Below are 21,799 nucleotides of genomic sequence, written 5' to 3'. Positions count from 1 at the left end.
GGGGGGTGGGGCGGACACCCGCCACGGTCGGTGGGGATCGAGGGGCTTCCGCCTCCCGGGAGGCATTGTCGGGGGCGGGCCGAGGGCAGCGCTGCTAGCGCGGGGCCCCCGCCATCCCCAGGCCACGCTCCCCCGCGTTCCCTGCGGCTCGTGCCCGGGCGGCCGCCGCAGTCCCGGCGCCGTAGCCGGGCGTGGGGTCCAGGGGGCGCTGTGGCCCAGCGGCGCCGGCGGCAGGAGCGGCCACGGCGACGCTGGAGGCTTCGCGGAGGATCCCCGCCTGCAGCACCTCGGTCGTCCCGCCGCAGCCTTGCGCCCCCGGCCTGGTTCAGCGGCGCTCCTCCGGGAACCGCGTGGCTGCGGCGGCCCGTGAGCCCGATGAGGCTCGGCGGGCGCTGGGCCTCAGTAGCAGCGGCGACCACAACCCCTTCAAGAGCGGGAGGCTTCGCGGCGGCGCCTGGGGCCGCGCCGGTGCCCTCCGGAGGAGACTGTCGACTCAGGGACGACCCCCTCGGCCATGCTGTGGCGGCGGCGGCCGCTGCTCGAGGTGCGTGTGGCGCCGCGCGGTCCCGGGCTCTCTGGCCTTCCGCCGCGGGGAAGGGCCCTGGCAGCAGCCCTCGGGCCGGGCGGACGGGGCGTCCTGCTGCTGCCGCCGCCTCCCCCACCCCGCGGCTCTGGGCCCTCACCCCTTCTTCTCCGCGTCCCCCGGGAGGCGGGAGGCGCGTGGGGGGCGACTAGGCCCCGCGCCGCCCGGGAAGCCCTCGCCCTGGCCTTGGTTCCGGCGCGGCCGGGTGTGTGGAGCGGGGGTGTTGGCGGGGGCACTGGCACCCTTCAGGTTGGCCCCGGGCCCGGGCCGAGCGCAGCCTCTTATCTCTATCCCGGGCCCGGCACGTACATCCTAGAGGGAGGCAGAGGACGCCTGTTTGCGAACAGCCTAGGCTTTTCCGCGCCCCATACCGAGTCCCGCAGAGTCCCGGGGGGAGGGGCGGGAGGGCTGGTGAGAATTGGAGTGCGGGAAGTGCGGGGCTCTGAGAGCCCCCAGTACTCCCGAGTGTCATTCACCGATCTGACTGCGTTGAAAACAACCGTTTGCGTTTTATTTGAGCTGAAATTTCATCATCTGCCAGTGGCTCATCCCCGCCGCTTTCTATTACATTATATTTTGCCTCTAAGAGTGGTCTGGCTTGGAGAAAGCCCCATTCTATCTTTGCGCCAAGTTTCCTACATAAATACAATTATAAAATAATATATATATATATATTTGCAATGGTCTTTCCCCCTTCTCCCTAATAAGAGAGTGTAAATATTTTAATGCCTCAGTTCTTGGTACAAAAATGTTCCACGTAAATAGATCCACAGAACGGATGACAAGAGGATTTTAAAAAGTCGTGCTAACTATTCTAATAACATACCTGATGGAAATGGGACGTGGTCTAAATTTTGGAGGTTACGTGATACGTTCTGGTATTAATGTGGAAAAAAAAGGGATGATTACAGTTTGATACCTTAAGTCAGGTGTTTGGGTGTTTATGGTTTATGATAAATGTGGTTACAGGTTATTCTTGTTTTCCTATTATGTATGTGACGGTTGTAGGATTAATAAGTACTTCTAAAACTTATAATCGTGAATAAAATAAATATGCTTACTGTAGAAAATTTGAAAAGTACAGAAAGGTACTGTGTCAACTCAATAAATATTTAATAGTGAGGGAAAAGTCACCCATAATTTTATAATTAGTACATTTTGATGGTCATTTAAAGTTTTAAATGGGCTTGCACTATTGGTGATTTAAAAATTACTGATTTATGATTACTTTATTAATCAAATTATTATGATTTAATTATTATTTCTATTAGGTTCAGAGTTCAACTGTTCACTTTTACTGTTTAACACCCAGTCATTTGTGTAAGACTTATAAAAATGTTGTACTGAATTACATTGTGGTCATAGTTGAATTCATCAACTTAAACAGAGTAACATGGGTAACTACCTAAAAGACCTCTGACTTGAGAGCTCATGAGGTCTAGGGAGGTTCGGTGTAGTAAACATTTTTGAGGACCTATCCTGTTAGATGGAGTAGCCTTGGATTGTTGTTGTAAGATTTTGCTTAAATATTTATAACTGTAAAAAACTGGCTTGATTAAAAAAAATTGGGGAGATTAAGTTTCAGAAGTCTAGTTCAGTTCTTAATGTCGCTGAAGACTACTGTCATTAGCATGGGCTGAGAGTGCTTGTTAAAATTTGCAGATTCCTGGTACGTTGAATCAGAATTTCTAGCGATAATGGTGGCCCAAGGATCTTTATTTTTATCAAGCTTCCTGATTCTTAGTCCTACTAAAGTTTGAGAATCACCATCTAATAAGTTAAAAGTTACCTAACCTTGTCAAGCCTAATGACAGTATCTGTTTTCTAGCAAAGCTATCAATCTTAAGTGGCAATACAATCATTTCTCGTAGCAACAGATAATGGTGTTTACAATCTTAGAAAGAAAATTGAATCAGCTATCCCTTGAAATACCCTTTAACATATATTGAGAGCCTTTTCTGGTAGCTGTGGTATTATAGAAGGATACCTGGCCACTTATCTTGCACTTAATCTCTCCTTGGATTTTGAAGTCATTGTCTATAAAAATTTAGATAGATATTATACTTGCCTTGCAAGGTTTTAGGGTGAATTCATCTGAACAGGTTTTGTAATTTGTAGAAGATCTTTATAAAATTTTAGCTGTTAAGTGTCAGGTCCTGTCTTTGGTATTCTAGGAAACACAAAAATGACAGTGGTCTCTGCTAGCAACTAGCCAACTGTGGAAGCAGAACATGTTTAACTCTTACAAGGCAGCGTCAGACAAGAGTTGGTAATTGAGTTGAATATGCTGGATCTCTCTTTAAGGCTTCTAATATTTAATCCAATAGCTTACCTTTTAAGAATATTAGTAATTTTTATATGTGGTCATTCCCTTATCTTCCAATTCCTGATTCAGTGTTTTATTCTGTAAGGAGAAAGTTGTATATGTTGCTTGGTAAGCAATAGTTGTGTATTAACTCCCTTAGACAGAATGAATGAAGATGATCCCATTTCTACCAGTGTTCATCCCATTCAGTAAACTTTTATTTGGCACCTGTTATGTGCTGGCCACAGATGAGTTGCAAGGCACAAATCTTGTTTAAAAGATAATTGCCTGGATTTTAACTTAAATTCTTATGTTCCTAAAGGATGGTGTGTGTGTGTGTGTGTGTGTGTGTGTGTGTGTGTGGTGTTTTATGGTTGTTAACTGCATGGTGTGCAGAGTATGGAGTCAGATGTGGGCAGGAATCCTTATTACAACTTTTAGAACAATGCGACATTTAGATCCTGAGTTGCTTCTTATGTAGTAATAATTGGAGTAATAGTTCCCATCACTGGTTCCATGAGATAAAAAATAATAAAAAGCAATTAGCTCAGGATCTGTCTCTTAGAAGGTGCCCAATAAATGTTCACATCCATTCCTCCTTTTGGGAAAAACAAAAACAAAAATTAAGGTTTAGAATTTCTATGTGACTTAAAACATGGTAGCTTTAATTTTTTTAGAGACTGAATCTACTTTTAGAATTCTTAAAAATTTTTTATAGAAAACAATTTTGATCGTGGTTATACATATTTCCCATTTCATTTTTACTGAATAAATGAGCTATTCTCTATGTATAGGGTACACTAATTACATTGTTGGAGTTTTATTCATTTTCCATTACTCATTTTCAGACTTTTACATGATTTTTTATTTTACTTGGGTGTACTTGAATATAGAGCAACATTCTTAGTGTATAATAATCAACAAAAGAAAGTAGATGCAGTTATTGAATAAAAATAGTTCATATACTTAGTTTTCAAAAACAGATCAATTTATTGGGCGCCTGGGTGGCTCAGATGGTTAAGCGTCTGCCTTCGGCTCAGGTCATGATCTCAGGGTCCTGGGATCGAGTCCCACATCGGGTTCCCTGCTCAGTGCAGAGCCTGCTTCTCCCTCTCCCTCTGCCACTCCCTCTGCTTGTGCTCTTCTATCTCTTTGTCAAATAAATAAATAAAATCTTAAAAAACAAAAAGATCAATTTATTAAACTTACATTATTTAAAAATTGAAGGGTTTTCAAAACAGACTTTTCCTTACAAACTATAGTAGATTAGATCTAGAATTTTATAGCTGTCAGATATGGGATTCAGTCTTATACCCTGGAGGACCCTGGACAAATTTCCTATCCCCTGTATGCCTCAATTATTGTTCTGTAAAATGAAGCTTTAATAACTCATCTTACAGGATTATTGTGATGATTAAATGATACAATGTGTAAATCAGAGCTGCAATTCAGTCCCATGAGTCCTGGTAAATCATTGTTACCCTGAAAGTGGAAAATATACTTCTTGTTTACTTCTGTTTGAAAGAACTTGAAAGATCATTATTAATACAGTTTACAACTAGGAAATAAAATCAGTATGATTAATTTTGAACTATTAGAGATTGCTAAATTAAGGAGAAACCAAGATATCAGTAGAGTTAGTATTTTTTTTTTTTTTTTTTTTTTTTAAGATTTTATTTATTTATTTGAGAGAGAGAGAATGAGAGACAGAGAGCATGAGAGGGAGGAGGGTCAGAGGGAGAAGCAGACTCCCTGCCGAGCAGGGAGCCCGATGTGGGACTCGATCCCGGGACTCCAGGATCATGACCTGAGCCGAAGGCAGTTGCTTAACCAACTGAGCCACCCAGGCGCCCCTAGAGTTAGTATTTTAATGGTGTAGTTAGTGGAATGCTTTATGCTTTATAAATAAATGTTTAATTAAAACAATTCAAAAATGCTATTTATAAAATATTTCCTATTTTACAGATTAAGTGGTACTTAAAATTCTTTTCTTTTAATTATTATAAGTAGCCCATTTATAGAACTGAACTGTTGGAAAAATGAGAACAGTTATAATGTTTTATACTTACGAAATATTTCTTGACAGCCTTTAATAAAATAAGGTAAAGATGAGAAAATCTCTGTGGACACATTGAAATCAAGAAAAAGTTACTGGGTTCGTATTAGGCAAGGGAAAAGGAGAACTTTGTGTTGTTGGGTATCTTGAGGCATTTGGGATTTTATATTAGAGAACTATTTATAAAAATGTTAATTTTTTTCCTATAAATTATCTTTTAGTTGAAAATCCTTACATTTGTCTAATTAAGCTTAAAAAATGCTTTTGTGGCTCTAGGCTTTGGACTATAATAGTTTCTTTAGTTGATAATTCTATGGTGATTTATCTTTTTTCTGATTGTTTATGATAATGTATCCTTAAGGATATGTGACTTAATATCTATGATGGTAGTTCTTTTGCATTTTTTAAAATACAGAAGTAGTAAGTCCATGCCCTAGGTTTTCAAGATTAATTAAGCTTAAATGAAAATTTAGTATCTTTTGAGGGAAGGAGTCTTAGGAAATAAGACCTAAGGAAATGGTAAAATGAGTCTAGAATTTTTCATTAATTAGGAAAAGTTTGGGTATATTCAGTCCTGGGTTCTCCTGGCTATTTGAAATAATATTTACTTTAGAGAAATAATATTAACTTTAAGATGTGAAGTGAAGAACACATGTATTTCAGTTAAATTTAAAATATTACGTAAGGCTCTTTTTTTAAAAAATAACAGCTTTATTGAGATATAGTTCAGATACCATACAGTTAATCCATTTAAAGTGTACAGTTCAATGCTATTAGGATACTCAGAATTATGCAGATATCACCACCATCAAATTTTAGACATTTTCATCACTCCAAAAGGAAATCCACTTCCTGTTTTCCTCCCAATCTACCAAGCCCTAGGCAACCACTAATGTGCTTTCTGCCTATATGGATTTACCTATCAGTTCTGGACATTTCATATAAATGGAATCATAGGATATGTGACTGGTTTCTTTCTTTTAACATAATGTTTTCAGGGTTTGTCCATGTTGTACCATGTATCAGTACTTCATTTCTTTATACTGCCGAATGATATTCCATTATATGGATATACCAGATTTTATTTATCCCTTTGTCAGTTTGGGTTATTTTTTTCTTTTTGGCTGTTATGAATAATATTGCTATGAGCATTTAATGTGCAAATGTTTTCCTTTCTTTTGGGTACATACCTAGTTGCAGGGTCAAAAGGTAACTCTTTGTTCAAATCTTTTCAAGGACCAGCACCATTTTACATTCCCACCAGCAGTGTAAGAGGGTTCCAGTTTCTGCACATCCTCACCAACCCTTGTTACTGTCTTTTTGATTAGAGCCATCCTAGTGGGTATGAAGTGGTAAGTTAAGCCTCTATTTGAGGATTATAACTTCCATTTACAGTCATTAGGTAAATTGTTGAAGCTTTTACTTGCAGATAAATTGCCAGATTCTTTGATAATATGGAGTCTTTTTTACCTTGAGGATAAAAGCTGTGAACTTTCCAGTTTCCTGTTTAGTAAACAGTGAACTCGACAGAACTAGTTAACCACTTTGGGTGGTAATGGGGATAGTGGTATGGGGATTTCCAACTGAAAGGCTGTCTTCTAAGAATATTTCTTAACAAAAGGCAATTGTAAACATTAGGTTTAGTTTTCCTTTAACTGCTAAAAATTTCTAAAAAGAAAGAGTCCAATGCATGTTTACCCATTAACATTTCTAAGCAGTGAGGTCTGACAGATTTTAAGGATTGCCATTACCTCTCCATGATATGTAATTCTATATAAATACAGTTGAATCATTGTTCTTTATTCTTTTTACCCCCAAGGATTTTAAGTAATCTCTACACCCAATGTGGGGCTAAGACCTAAAACCCTAAGTTTAAGAGTCACATGCTCCACGGACTGAGCCAGCCAAGTGCCCCTATTCTTTATTATTATACATAGCATAGTCTGTTATTGTTTGTTCCCATTCAAGATATTAAAGCTTTTCTATGAGGTTTTGTAGGACACAGTTTAAAGTCAGCAATAATGACTTGCTAATGTTTCTAAAGTTTTTTTCAAACTAGTTAGGAAATACTGCAAGGAACTATTGTTTGAGCAAACAAAGTGCAAGTTTGAACCTTCATTCTACATGCAGTGGATCACCCACAGTATTTTCCCACCTGATTAGGATCACTTTCAGGTCTTTCAACTGAGTGAGCTAAAAGGCCTCACTGGTTTGTTATACAGTCTTTTAGTTGTTTTGAATGTCAGAGTTTCTACAGAAAATTACCAAAAACAATAGTTCTGGAGCCTTTTGAACTAGGATTAATGAAGAGGTATGCATTTCTGTTTGTAATATGGTTCTTTTTTTTTTAAGTTTTTTTTTTTTAAAGATTTTATTTTTAAGTAATCTCTACACCCAAGGTGGGGCTCAAACTCACAACCCTGAGATCAAGAGTTGCGTGCTCTGTGGATTGAGACAGCCAGGTGCCCCTGTAATATGGTTCTTTTCTAACCTCTCATGGTTACAGTTTGGTAGTTTATCTGTCAGAGTTTATTAAAATGAAGAAAAAGTAAATGGTATATGTTTTTGTTATATCTAAGCAGAACATAGCTCTCTCAAAATTCTCATTACTAAAATAAAGAGCAAGCAGTTTAAAAGTTTTGTGGAAACATTGTCAGGGTTTATGTAAATTTTAGTCTCCATTTTTCATTTTCAATTGAACAAGAGAACCCTTAAAAAGTAGTTGAAACAAAACACTGTCAGTTTGAGAAAAACCTTAAAACTTAAGAATACATAGTCTAGACCTTTTTGTGATTCTGGTGATATAACTGCCTGTAGGTGTTTTTGTTTTTGTATTTTTATTTTATTTATTTGAGAGAGAGAGAGACCACGAACATGAGGGGGGGTTTGGGAGGGTGGGGAGACGGAGCGGGGCAGAGGGAGAGGGAGAAGCAGACTCCCTTCTGAGCAGGGAGCCAGATACCTGCTGGATCCCAGGACCCTGGGATTATGACCTGAGCCGCCGAAGGCAGACGCTTAACTGACTGAACCACCCAGGCGCCCATATTTTTGTTTTTAATTAGTAGCTGAAGTAAACTGTTTTTGAGATTATTGTGAGGTCATTCTTGGAAGGTTCTGCTCAATGTCTAAAAAAGAAGGTGCTATTGGGAGGAAGATGCTGTTGCAGCTGCAGCTCTGAGCGCCCCGCTCCTGCTCCTGACTCACGACTGTTCGCTCGCTCTCGCCAAGGAACAAGTCGGTCAGGAAGCTGCACTTCGCCACAGCCATGGCTTTTAATTAGCAATAATCGCGCCTTGGATAAACCTCATTGGCTATGATACTGCCACTGCGCAAAGCTCAGCCATGGCTTTTAAAGACACCGGGAAGGCACCCGTGGGACCAGAGGTGGTGATTCATCGAATTAGAACTAACCAGCTGCAACCTAAAGTATTTGGAGAAGGTATGTGCTGACTTATCAGAGGTTCAAAGGAAAAGAATCTCAAAGTGAAAGGACCAGTTCTGATGCCCACCAAGACTCTGAGAATCACTACAAGAAAAACTTCCTTGTGGTGAGGGTGCTAAGATTTGGGATTGTTTTCAGATGGGGATCTACAAGTGACTCATTGATTTGCACAGTCCTTGTGAGATTGTTAAACAGATTACTTTCATCAGTATTGAGCCAGGAGTCAGTGTTGAAGTCACTATTGCAGATACTTAAATCAGCCTTTTTAATAAATTATCAGTTGTTAAAAATAAATAAAAAGCAAGGTTTAGATTCTTTAACCTGGCACAGCCCTTTATGAGTTGGTTCCAGCATCATCATGCCTCACTTTCTATTTCTGCATGCCCCACTATCCAGTCCTTTAAACATTGCAGGTTTGGGGTGCCTAGGTGGCTCAGTCCGTTAAGCGCTAGACTCTTGATCTCAGCTCAGGTCCTGATCTCAGGGTCATGAGTTCAAACCCTGCATTGGGCTCCATGCTGGGCGTAGAGGCCCCCCCCCCCCGAAAAGATTCCAGGTTTATGGAGTTTTCCTTGATTTCTTTTACCTTCTGTTACTTATTTGTATAATATAAAAATTTTGACCACTGTGTGCTATCTTTCTGGTAGGTGTTTCACATATGTTATTTCTAATTCTTAAAATGCCCTATAATATTCATAGTGTCATGCACGTTTTATAACTAAGGGAACTGTGGCATGGAGATTTTTATTGACTTTCCTAAGCCCACATCCATGATTCAAACCATATGTCTCTGACTACGAAGTCTACACTCTTTTTCATCATGTGAACCTCTCCATGTGTTTTGTATTTGTTTTATCTTAAGATATTCCAGGGGTGTCTGGGTGGCTCAGTTGGTTAAGTGTCCGACTCTTGATTTCAGCTCAGGTCATGATCTTAGGGTCCTGAGATCAAGCCCAGAGTTGGGCTCTGTGCTCAGCGGGGAGTTTGCTTGGGGTTCTCTCTCTCTCCCTCTGTCCTTCTCCCTCTTAAAAAAAAAAAATTCCATAGTGCTTTAGGAAGTATTCATATTAGGAGAGTTCAACTTTAGTTGGTTGACTTTGGTGGTATTTGCCTTTAAAGTGTACTACTGGCATGTAGCATTTTGTTTGAGAAAAAGATGTGGGGTGCCTGGGTGGCTCATTTGGCTTGGGGGTCTGACTTGTTTTCACCTCCAGTGGTGATCTTGGGGTCCTGAGATTGAGCCCTGCATGGGATTCTTCCTCTCCCTCTGCCCCTCTTCTGTGCTCTCTCAAAAAAAAAAAAAAAAGTATGTGCATATATTTTGGGAATTTCAGCTTTCATATATGTATTTTTGAAATAGATAAATGACTGCTTTGCTATTACTAGAAAAATATAATAACTGATCTCTGGGCTTCATAATCTGTGATCTGAAAATGAGTGGTGGACTAGATGTTAATGCCCCTTTCACATTGAATATTCCATTCAAATTTCCAAAGAACTGCATGAAAAGATAGATGGCATATGGACAGCTCCAGGCAATGGTGATAGTATCATTAATGGAGAAAAAGAATAGGCAGCAATGGGCCAAGGAAAATAGGAGAATTAAAACAAGGGATTGTAATTTACATAGAAATTTCCCCTGTAATAAGTAAAGAGAATATATTTCTAAATAAAAACACAGAAACTTTGGGAATTAGCCGGATGAGTAGTTTTAACTGATGCCTCTTTCCTCCCTACCTGTTACCCCCATTCTTCTGTCCTTTCTTGTGATAGTGTATATGATTTGAGAAAAAAGCATCTAGAGCTGTGTTATATGAAAATAACCAGGTCACCAATAGCACACTTGAAATAAAGCTTTCGTATTGCACATAAAGTGAGAATTCAGTAATTAAAATGTGAACCCATTATTGTAGATCTTTAGAGATTTATTGATAAAGCAAAGAAGGGCATGTTTTGCATAAAAGATGAAATGCATTTTAGTGACAAAACTTTTATATAGCCTTTCTACCCTTAAGGTATTAGAGATGCTTATTTTTTATTTTATTTTTTTAATATTTATTTGACACAGAAAGAGAGAGAGAGAACAAGCAGGAGGAGCAACAGAGGGAGAGGGAGAAGCAGGCTCCCTATCTGAGCCGGGAGCCCAATGCGGGGCTCGATTCCAGGACTTGGAGATCATGACCTGAGCCAAAGGCAGACGCTTAACTGACTGAGCCACCCAGGCGCCCCTAGAGGTGCTTATTTTGACATATAGATAGATAGGTGATGTTTTGGCTAGTTGGAAAATTGTTAACCAGCTAGAAAATTGTCATTCTTTTCCTTATTAACTTCTGGAGACTTTGATCAGTGACTTTTGATTTTGGAACTAAATCATCCTAGGCCGGGAGCAAGGAAGTGTTCTTTAGTCAGATAAGTTTGGGTTTTTCAATATACTATATCCCTCAGATAGAGATTTATAAATACACTTTACTGTTTTAAAAATTGAGGAGTAGGGCGCCTGGGTGGCTCAGTCGTTAAGCGTCTGCCTTCGGCTCAGGTCATGATCCCAGGGTCCTGGGATCGAGCCCCGCATTGGGCTCCCTGCTCTGCGGGAAAGCCTGCTTCTCCCACTCCCACTCCCCTGCTTGTGTTCCCTCTCTCGCTGTGTCTCTCTCTGTCAAATAAATAAATAAAATCTTAAAAAAAAAAATTGAGTAAAAGTAAAGAAACTGGTTTAACTTTGTTCAGCAGTATACTACCCAGTTTATTGGCTAGGGAACCCTTTTTCCACATAATGCTTAGCAGTACATCTTTTCTGATTTAGGTGAACTTTCATCTGTTTTATAAAGCTTCTCACAATATCCATGACTATTTCAACCCTCAGGTGATAGGCCCTGATTACTTCCCGAAGCACCTCTTCTGTTGTTCGTTACTGATAATTATTAGAAAAAATTATTTTATATTTAGGTAAGTGCTGTTTTTCTGTAATATCTATCCTTTTGTTTTGCTTCCTAAAATTATGTAAAATAAATACTCTCATCTTAGTATCTTGAGATGCCTTGGCTAGCATAGTGATTAAAAGCTCAGGCTTTGGAATCAGACTGCCTGGGTTCAAATTTTAGTTCTGCTTTTACTGTGTGATCTTGGGTGAGTCAGTTAACTTCTCTGTGCCCCAGTTTTCTCATCTGTGAGATGGGAGTAGCAGTAATACCTTAGTTAGATGAAATGATTCATAAAAGAGCTAATTACGTAATATGTTGGTTTGGTCCCTTGGGAGGCAGATATTGAGATGCAGTTAATGCAAGAGATTTTATGGGGAGTAGATAATGCAGTGAAAGGAAAGGGAGTCCAAGCTGAACTGACCTACAAGAGCCTCAATCTGTGATACAGATTAAAACAACAACAACCACAACAAAACTCAGCCAATCCAACAGGGAGCTCCAGAGCAAAAATCACCTGTTATAGGAGTTCTGCAGTGGGAAGAAATGGCCAGGTTCTAGTATACCCACCATGTTTAGTCACTGGCTAGGAGCTGCCCCAGAGGAGTCTGGCCTCAACTGGAAAACCAAGATGAGCAGCTGAAGGCTGTTAGCTAACTGTCTCCTTGCACCTAAATGCAAATTCTTCTTTTATTTTTTTTATTTTTATAAATGCAGGGCTTGAACTCATGACCCTGAGATCAAGACCTGAGCTGAGATCAAGCGTTGGACGCTTAACCAACTGAGCTACCCAGATGCCCCTCTTCTTCTTTTTTTTAATGCAGAAACTTTCTTGAAGGGAGAGCCAAGTAATTGCCACAGTCCATTTCTCATGTTGTTGGATCTAGGTCTCCAAACATTTTCTGAAAGCCGTTCTTGCAGGGTTCCATGGACTTCTCTCTCTCTCTCATTTTAATATTTTATTTTTAAAGTAATCTCTATACCCACGTGGGGCTCGAACTCATAGCTCTGAGATCAAGAGTCTCGTGCCCCACGCAATGAGCCAGCCAGGAGCCCTGGACTTCCCTTCTTGATGGGAAACTTCAAAGAAGTGGGTTAGTGAGACAGGCTTCAGCCCCCATCTGTGTAGCTGGTCTCAGGGCTACAGTGGTTCTCATTGTCTCCTTCACTATTCAGTCTAAATTCTCCTAGCCATTAGCTATCATTTCTGTTGGTCTGGGTGGTTTACCTAGTAATACCCACCCCTCATTTTTGAGGTATCTGAGAACCATACCCTTCTCAGGCTGGAGTGGTTGCATTTGTCCACTCACAGTCACAATTGGGCAAGGGAGTATCAAATGGTATCCAGATGGATCATCTGAGTTCCACATATATTTTGTTGCTCCTATTATGTAATAGCAGACCTACTTCCTTCTGAGGATGAGGGTTAATTTACCCTGCCATGATGGTGATTCCTCTTCTTGCCTCTTGGTCCAGGGACACAGAGTCCCAAATGCACTGGCTACAGCTATAACTTATAGCTCAGTATGATCCTTGACATGTCTCCTGGCAAAAGTATGCCCAGGATCTCTAACTCTGGAGCCCAGCATTGTACATATGGAAAGCACCAAGTCCTCCAGTGGATCATTGGGAATGATGGTAAGTGGAGGCCATTTCTGCTTCTGCCTTGGTTCTCAGACCTGTGTGTTTGTCCTACTGGGAACATAGCTCTGAATCAGTGCATATACTGTATCCTAGAGGATAGCACACCATTCTTGTCTCTGATCTGGTATATCAGCTTTGTGTTCAGTAAGCCATTTCAATACTCTATTAAGGCTGGATGCTTTTGTATGGTGCTGTTATGTGATAAGACTACTGGAACCCATGGTTATGGGCCCACTGCCACAAGTCCTTCATTTGTGAAGTGGTTCCCTTGGTTGGATGCTATGTTATATGGGATTCTATGTCTGTGGGTCAGGTACTCTGTAAGGCCTTTGCTAGTGGTATGGCTGGGGCTCTATGGACAGGAATGGAAAACCCATACCTGGAATAAGTATTTATTGAATACCTGTGGTGATCAACTGCTGGCCTTTTCAAGATGGATGGAATATGATGTTGTAACTGGTTGGTCAGCTTGAGGCATAGTGCTATACTGGGGGCTCAGTGTTGGTCTCTGTTACTCGCAGATTGGATGTTCAGAGGGGGTGGTAGCCTGATTGGGGCTTGCTAAGTGGGAGTCCATGCCTCCTTCTTTGCTTCTATTTTGGCTTCTGCCACACTGGCTACTTTATTCATGTCCCCATCATGCCAGTTCTGGGGTGGCTCATGTCAACTCTCTGAGTCATTTTGTTCACTTGGTTATTCAATGTCTCTTCTACATTGGATGCTTCTTGGTGGGCATTAACATACGAAAAGAATTTTCACGCTTTATGCACTATTACACATTCCCATATGTTTATTCGTTTGCCTCCACTCATGCCTTCTTATAATAATTGTATAGTTTTTTTCCTTAAAGGCCCCTGACCAGTTAGCTAGTCCATTTGCAATTGCCCATGAGTCCGTATATATTCTCATCTCTGGCCACTTTTTTTTTTTTTTTACACAAAGTTCATGACCAGATGAATCATTTGAAGCTCTATCCTTAGGAAGATTTTCCCTTTCCACTGTCAAGGTCAGCCCTAAGTGTGGCTATAATGAAGTTGTTTCTTTTTTCAGCTTGCATTCACATAGTGAGCCATTTATAAGCCAGGCTTTGGCTTTTATCTCTTCCTTAAGGTGGTCATATAGGATCCCCCAAACAGCTATAGATGTGAACTGAGGAATGGGTGCTGGAACAATTGTGGTAGGCGTTAGGGAACTCTTGGTTGCCTACTTAACGCAGCTTACTTGGGCCCTTTCATTCTGCTTGGGTTTGATTTTTTTTTTTTTTTGAGATTTATTATTTTTTTTAAGAGAGAGCATGAGCACACGAGCAGAGGGAAGGGCAGAGGGAGAGGGAGAAAGAACCCCAAGCAGACTCCCTGCTGAGTGCGGAACCCCATGAAGGGCTAGATCTCATGACCCCGAGATCATGACCTGAGTCAAAACCAAGACTCGGATGCTCAACCTACTGTACCACCCAGGTGCCCCACTTGGGTTTGATTTTCAATGTACCATTTCCATCTCATAATGGATTGTTTCTGAGCTCACTTGACTTTGTAACTTGGAGATTCCTGTTGAACCCAGCTCATTATGAGCAGTTGTGGACATGGAGTGCCCAACAGTCAAGCAATTTCTTTTCAGAGCCCAGTAGCACACCAGGAGCTTTTTTGTAATAGCATGATTGTCTTGCAGATCTCCAGGTGCCTGCATTGTGATTCTCCCACTAAGGCTTGCTATAAACTCTCTACTGTATCTTTTCCCAACATTTAGATCTCCAACAGGTTAGGGACTGCTTGCACTACAACCTGGACTTGCTGTAGAGTTGTTTCCCCTACTCAAAGCTGGCAGTGAGCCTTTCATATCACTCAGTACATGGGTTACAGCAATATTCCTATGTTTAGAATGTGTTGCCTCTAACATCTGAAGAAGCCTACCAGATGTTGTGGTTCCATTTTTGTAGTGGGAGGTGCAGGATGCAGCAGTTTGTCTTTTGCTTTGGAGGGAATGGGTTGGCATGACTGTGACCTCCTGAATTCCTAAAATTTCACTGAAATGGCATGTCCTCAGATACTTGTAGAGTTTTTCTCCTGCCCTTTGGAGCACATGTATATCTTACCATGTACTTCAGCATGCTAGCCATCTCTTGTTCATCTTGCACGATCAGCATGATTAAATGTATCAGTGTGCTGTTTTGAATCTAGTTCTCTTCAGACTTTATTATGACAGAATAGGAGAATTAATATAGCCCTGAAGAAAAACCATGAATGTATACGATTGTTTATTCCATGTGAAAGGAACTGTTTCTGATTGGTATAGAACTCATTTGCCAGATCAGTAGCTAAATGCCATACACCTGAGGCTATATATATTTATCAGGTGTAGCAAACAGAATACATCTGGTAGGGGCAGCTGTGGTCATGGCTACTACTTGGTTGAGCTTGTGGTAGTCTCTAATCATTCTCCACGATCCAGCTGGTTCCTGCAGAGGCATTAAACAAACATATGAAAGGGACCACTACCCATGCATCTTTGAGATCCTAAGGGTGGCACTAATCTCTGCCATTCCTCTTACCTTCACCCCCTATACAGTACTGTTTTTGATTTACTATTTTGGCCAAGGGGTGGGGAAACATTTAGATATTTGCAGGTTTCACTTGGCTTTTTCCCCTATGATAGTTATTACTCCAGAGGCCAAGGACTCAGGGTGGGGATTAACCCAACTTCTAAGGATGCCAATCTTATTATATTCAGGGCCTGGGAAAATGACTGCTAGGTGGATCTGTAGACCAGTGGACCCCACTATAAGCTGGAGTTTGCTTAGTTCCTATATTCTTTTTCCTATAATAGGGCAATAATGATGTTCCAGGTGTCTAGATATCAACATCAACTCAGACTCTGTGACCAATAGTTCTTTAAATGTCTGGGTATTTTCCTTTTCCCACTGTATAGTCACTGGAGTAAATAGCCATAGATGTCATTGGAGAAGGACTTGGGGGTAATCATTTAAATATATATTTGTATATATTTAACATATATATATGTTGCAGGGTCTTTGCTCCTGGGGAACCAGCCATCTCTTTAAGCTGGTGGGTCTGGATCTGAAAACTAGATCAGGTCTAGGAATTAGGCAAGGGATAGTAGTTTTTTTAATTAAGGCCACCACCCTTAGCCTTGTGCTTATACATTCTTGCCTTATTTTGATTGTATATATTAAGCAGCACTGTTGACTGCCTATTTTGCTCTAATGACACCGTGTTCTGTTAACTATCTCCCCAGCGCCCTGTGGGTCAAGGTTTATTGGCTATTTCCCATCTTGCCAGTTATGATGATAACTGTGGTCCACTGGCTTCTGGTTTTAAGTGCCATCACCTGGTTTCTATTGCTTCAGTGCATCATTATCCCTGTTGCTATCAATGAGCCAAACTCCGACAGCCTGTATTTTATTTTATTTTTTATTTTTATTTTTTATTAACATATAATGTATTATTTGTTTCAGGGGTACAGGTCTGTGATTCATCAGTCTTACACAATTCACAGCGCTCACCATAGTACATACCCTCTCCAATGTCCATCACTCAGCCATCCCATCCCTCCCACCCCCCTCCACTCCAGCAACCCTCAGTTTGTTTCCTGAGATTAAGAGTCTCTCATGGTTTGTCTCCCTCTCTGGTTTCATCTTGTTTCATTTTTCCCTCCCTTCCCCTATGATCCTCTGCCTTGTTTCTCCAATTCCACATATCAGTGAGATCATATGATAATTGTCTTTCTCTGATTGACTTATTTCGCTTAGCATAATACCCTCTAGTTCCATCCACGTTGTTGCAAATGGCAAGATTTCATTTTTTGCTGACTGCATAATATTCCATTGTGTGTGTGTGTGTGTGTGTGTGTGTGTGTGTGTGTATATACCACATCTTCTTTATCCATTCATCTGTTGATGGACATCTCAGCTCTTTCCATAGTTTGGCTGTTGTGGATATTGCTGCTGCAAACATTGGGGTCCACGTGCCCCTTCAGATCACTACATTTGTATCTTTGGGGTAAATACCCAGTAGTGCAATTGCTGGGTCATAGGCTAGCTCTATTTTCAACTTTTTGAGGAACCTCCATACTGTTTTCCAGAGTGACAACCTGTATTTTAGAAGAGAGTGACCACTTCTTAGTGATGCTGGTGTCCCTCTCACCAGTATATTCCTGATGGCCTTGGTGAATGGTGTGTCTTATGCACCCTTTTATGGTACATAATCCTCTGGTGGGTCTTCTGACCTCACAAAATATGTTCACTCTAGCATACCCATTTTCCTGAGCCCTTTAATCCCATGTTCTACCCTCTGCTGTGTCAATTCAGGTATTTCACCTTTTTTTTTTTGAGTAGGCTCCATGCCCAGCATGGAGCTCAACGCTGGGCTTGAACTCATGACCCTGAGATCAAGACCTGAGCTGAGACTGAGTCAGATGCTTAACCAGCTGAGCCACCTAGGCACTCCAATTCAGGCATTTCAGTTTCATTCAGTGTGGGCCATTTTTTTTCAGGTTTCTAGGAGTCACTGTAGCAGCAAGTTTATGCCAGACCCTGGGTTCTTGACACAGTGGGGATCTCCATATTCTGAAATGGTGTCCTCACCCCCAATCAAGCTTTACCTTATAAGTCTAATATTCTGACCTCCTTGACTAAGTTCCCTCAAAATCTAGCACTGTGAGTATTCCCCCTGATTCTGCTGGTATATGTTGGTGAATATTTGCAGCAGCTTTGGGCTGTTATCTCTTTTCTTCCTTATTAGGCCCAAGATATCCTTGGCAGGATTTACATTAGTTATTATCATGGCAACCAGGAGTATAGGTGGGGTGTCCCTCCTGAGGGGAGCCTTTTATTGCTTGTAGGTGAGAGGCCTCTGAAGTGTGTTCCTATACAGTGGGAAGTGCCAGTGTCATCCCTGCAGACTCTCAGGGTTTAGAGCAGTCTGGAGAATCAAAATCTTTGGGGGCAACCATTTTAGATGTCCCTCTCCCATCTATCATGCTTCCATGTCTTCCAATCCAGGACCAGACCTTGACATAACAAACCTGTCCTGGCTGAGCATTCAGTCATTTTTGAAGCATTGCAGTCTCTAACCATCCTGAGTTTGATCTTCATCTTTTGGTGCTCTCCCACTGTAAGCCATAAGGACCTCTTTTGAGCTGCCAGAGAACCCTCTGGCTTTGACACTTAGCTTCTTGCTTGCTTGCTTTCTTTCTTTCTTTCTTTCTTTTTTTAATATTTTATTTATTTATTTGACAGAGAGCACAAGCAGGGGGAGCAGCAGAGGGAGTGGGAGAAGCAGGCTCCCTGATGAGCAGGGAGCCTGATGCAGGGCTCGATCCCAGAACCCTGGGATCATGACCCTAGCCAAAGGCAGACACTCAATGGACTGAGCCACTCGGCGCCCCTGACACTTAGTTTCTAAGTATTTAATTAGCTTCTCTCTCTAAGGAGTTAGTGCAGCATAACAGCTAGCCACTTCCATTGTGCTTACATGCATTGTTCCCCTCACACATTTCAAACATCAGAATCATTATACCAGTCACAGTGTTCCTCTTTGGGAATATTCTCCCAAGAAAGTTTAGCACTTTTCTTAAGAAAGTTTTAGCATTTGGGCCACTAGCTTGTGCAAGGGACTGTCCATATTTCACATAGTACACGGGATGAAATCCTCATTGCAGTGGGATAGGAAGTGATCTAGTTTCCAAACTCAGTTTATACCTTTTGCTTTCTCAGTCCATTTCTGGTACCAACTGTGCCAATTTGAGTTCTCCTGGAAGCAGATGCTGGGACAGAGTTAGGAATACAAGAGGTATATGGGGGAGGAGGAAAACTCCTATGAAAGTAAAGGGGGAGGGAACAGAATTGGCAGGGAGGGCCTCAATGTGATTCAGATCTGACAGAGTCTCAGACCCAGTGAAGACTCTAGAGCAAAAATTCTTCATTAGAGAGTCCTGCATTTGACAGAAATGGTTGTGATGTGACCAGTTGTTGGCTGGGGCTGGCTGCCCTGGAAGAGAATGGTCTCAGCTTCTAGGGGTCTTGAAGAGACTGCAGCTGGAGGCTGTCAGCTTACTGCATGCCTAGCAGCTGAATAGCATGTTCTTTCTTGAAGGGAGATACAAGCGACATACCTCCATGACTGCCACACATAAGTGTAAAGGAATTGTTAGGTATTATTGTTATAATTATCTTCTGATTAAATTTATCTTAGTTGCTTTTATCCTTTATAAGTAAAAACTTCTAGACGTTCTTAGTTATTTTCTCTTGGATGTTTTTGGGGAAGTTTGGGTGTTATTAGTTCTTGTTATTAGTTATTGTTCTTAGTTATTTTCTCTTGGATGTTTCTAGGGGAAGAGAGTTCCCTTAGATATTTTTAGAGTTGTTCCCTGACATTCAGGTTTTGACATAAATGTCACCTTGTCATTGGGACTTTCTCCGGCTGTTCTGTCTAAAATTATAACCCCCAATCTTTCCTTTCCTTTTTTTATTTTTCTCTTTGGCATATATCTGTTATGTCACATATTTTACATACTTATGTTGTTTATTATCCATTTCTACCCATTAGAATGTAAGCTTCAAGAAAGCCAGGATTTTACCCGTGTGCTTGCTGCTTTATTCTCAGTGTTTAGACTTGTGCTGAGAGCACAACAGTTGCTCAAATATTGGTGAAATGAATATTTATATAATATATCATATAAATGAATATTTATATCATATAAACACAAATTGTGTAGAGATTTTTATTGTAATCTTGTTTGTTGTTAGATTTGACCCAAAAGCTTGCACTTAAGAAGTCTTTCATCCTAGTTCCCTGTTCTCTTGTTCTCAATCTGATCTTGGCCTTATAGTAAGCTCAAATATATATTCATTGAATGGATTTGATGGATTTGTTAATCAGGAAAGCTCAATTTTTTTTCTGCAGAAACATATTTTTGTTTTATGATGCAACAGTTGTATACATTGAAACAGCCTAGGATTAGTTTTGATTTTTAGAGATTAAAACAAAATTCTTTTCCTCTTTTCTAATTGTTCCAAATCCTACCTCTCAATACTCATTTCAAAGCTTTTCCATGTCGTCTCAGATTATTCTAAGCTGTAGTGATTTTTTGTTTCCTCTGAGTTTTTATAACTTATATTTGTACATCTGTTCCATTTTAAGATTGTGTAATTTTTTCTGAATTCTGACTTTATATTGTTACCTAACTTTTCATGAGTATGTCTTCCTAGTCCTCTACTACATATCAATAAGCTTTTTGAGAAAGGAAAATTATATTTCTTAGTGGTGCCCAGTGAAGTATTTAATTCATTCATTTATTTGTTCATTTAACAACAGTTACATTGACATGTTTACTCTCACAAGACTGTGCCTAAGTGCTGGAGATAGAAAGAGGAATAAGAGGGGCACCTGGATGTCTCAGTCAGTTAAGCGTCCGACTCTTGATTTCAGTTCAGGTCATGATCTCAGGGTCCTGGGATTGAGCCCCTCTGGCTCCACACTCAGCGCAGAGTCGGTTTGTCTCTCTTCCTCTGCTCCTCTCTCCGCTCTCACTCACTCTCTCAAATAAATAAATCTTAAGGAAAAAAAAAGAGGAATAAGACGTCCTTGTCATCTGGGAATTAAAGGGCTGTTGGGAAAGCAGATATGTGAATAAGTAAATGCACCAGATTCACTGAGGATGATAAGTTCTATCAAGAGTTTACTGAAGAGTGTTCAGTTTTGATAATTAGCAGGAGTTTTCTGTGAAGATAAAAAAGAGAGGGACATCTTAAAGGAAAGCCTGGGTGTACAAATGTGTGGAAGTATGTGGAACAACATATCATATCTGGGGGACTGCAAATAGTGTGGCATGGTAGTTTTATAGGTTGAAAAGGTTGAGGGGCAGAAGTTGGGGTGGAAGACCAAGGCACGAGGCTAGAAGAAGAAAAGCTTCATTATACTATTTAAAGGAGTTAGAATTTTTATTTTTCTTAAGTAGGGCATGAGGAACCAATGAAGAGTTTAAAATAGTAGACCAATTTGTCATATTTAAGCTTTTAGAAAATTATTTTGGTGTCAGTGTAGCAGATGGATTGGAGGAGGGCCAGAATAGAGGCAGGTATACCATTTGGGAAACTATTGAATAAATCTAAGCCAGAGATCAGAGTATGAATTAGGGTAGTAGTATCTGAGATAAAGAAGAAAGACTGGTGTGAGAGGTAATTAAGAGTTAGAATTGTTGAGGGATGTCTGGGTGGCTCAGTCAGTCGAGCCTCCGACTCTTGATTTTGGTTCAGGTCATGCATGATCTCAGGGTTGTGGAATTGAGCCCTGCCTCGGGCTTCCCACTCAGCTCAAAGTCTGCTTGTCCCTCTCCCTCTGCTCCCCCCACCCTCTCAAATAAATAAATAAATAAATAAAATCTTAAAAAAAAAAAAAAGACTTGTTGAGATTGATTGGATGTAGTTGATGAAGAGAATGGTTCCTAGATGTCTGGCCTTGGATTATTGAATGTATGGTGAAACCTTTACTTAGGGAGTACAGGAAATATAATAGGCTTTAGGGAGAAGTAGTTAAAGTCATGAGAGTGGATGAGACCATCCAGTAAAAACAAGTAGAATAAAGACAGAAGAGGTCTGAGAACGTGACTGGATAAAAATCATATTTAAGAAATACACAGGGGGAAAGCCTACAGAAGAAGACAGAAAAAGAAAAGACCGAGGAGGAAAATCAGAAAGTACCAAGTTTTGGGTTTTTTTTTCTTAAGTATTTATTTAAGTAATCTCTACACCCCACGTGGGCCTCAGACTCATAACCCAGAGATCAAGAGTCACATGCTCTTCTGACTGAGCCAGCCAGGGGCCCCAAAAGTATCA

At 40.8% G+C, this 21,799-nt stretch overlaps 1 protein-coding gene and 1 pseudogene across 2 annotated transcripts in view; one reads left to right on the top strand and one right to left on the bottom strand.

Annotated features, from left to right (window-relative positions):
• The first annotated feature begins 202 nt into the window (after positions 1–202).
• ZFYVE9 (zinc finger FYVE-type containing 9) overlaps positions 203–21,799 on the top strand; it is a 181,549-nt gene continuing 159,952 nt past the window's right edge. For both annotated transcript variants that reach the window (XM_036101423.2, XM_036101418.2), the window contains exon 1: positions 203–544. The gene's annotated coding sequence lies outside the window, so the exon portion shown is untranslated. The remainder of the gene's footprint in view (positions 545–21,799) is intronic.
• LOC118541683 (U4 spliceosomal RNA) lies at positions 8,205–8,281 on the bottom strand (annotated as a pseudogene).

The sequence above is a fragment of the Halichoerus grypus genome, chromosome 5 (assembly GCF_964656455.1).
Source record: "Halichoerus grypus chromosome 5, mHalGry1.hap1.1, whole genome shotgun sequence".
In the NCBI taxonomy this organism is placed as follows: Eukaryota; Metazoa; Chordata; class Mammalia; order Carnivora; family Phocidae; genus Halichoerus; species Halichoerus grypus.
This window is presented reverse-complemented; position numbering and strand designations above follow the sequence as displayed.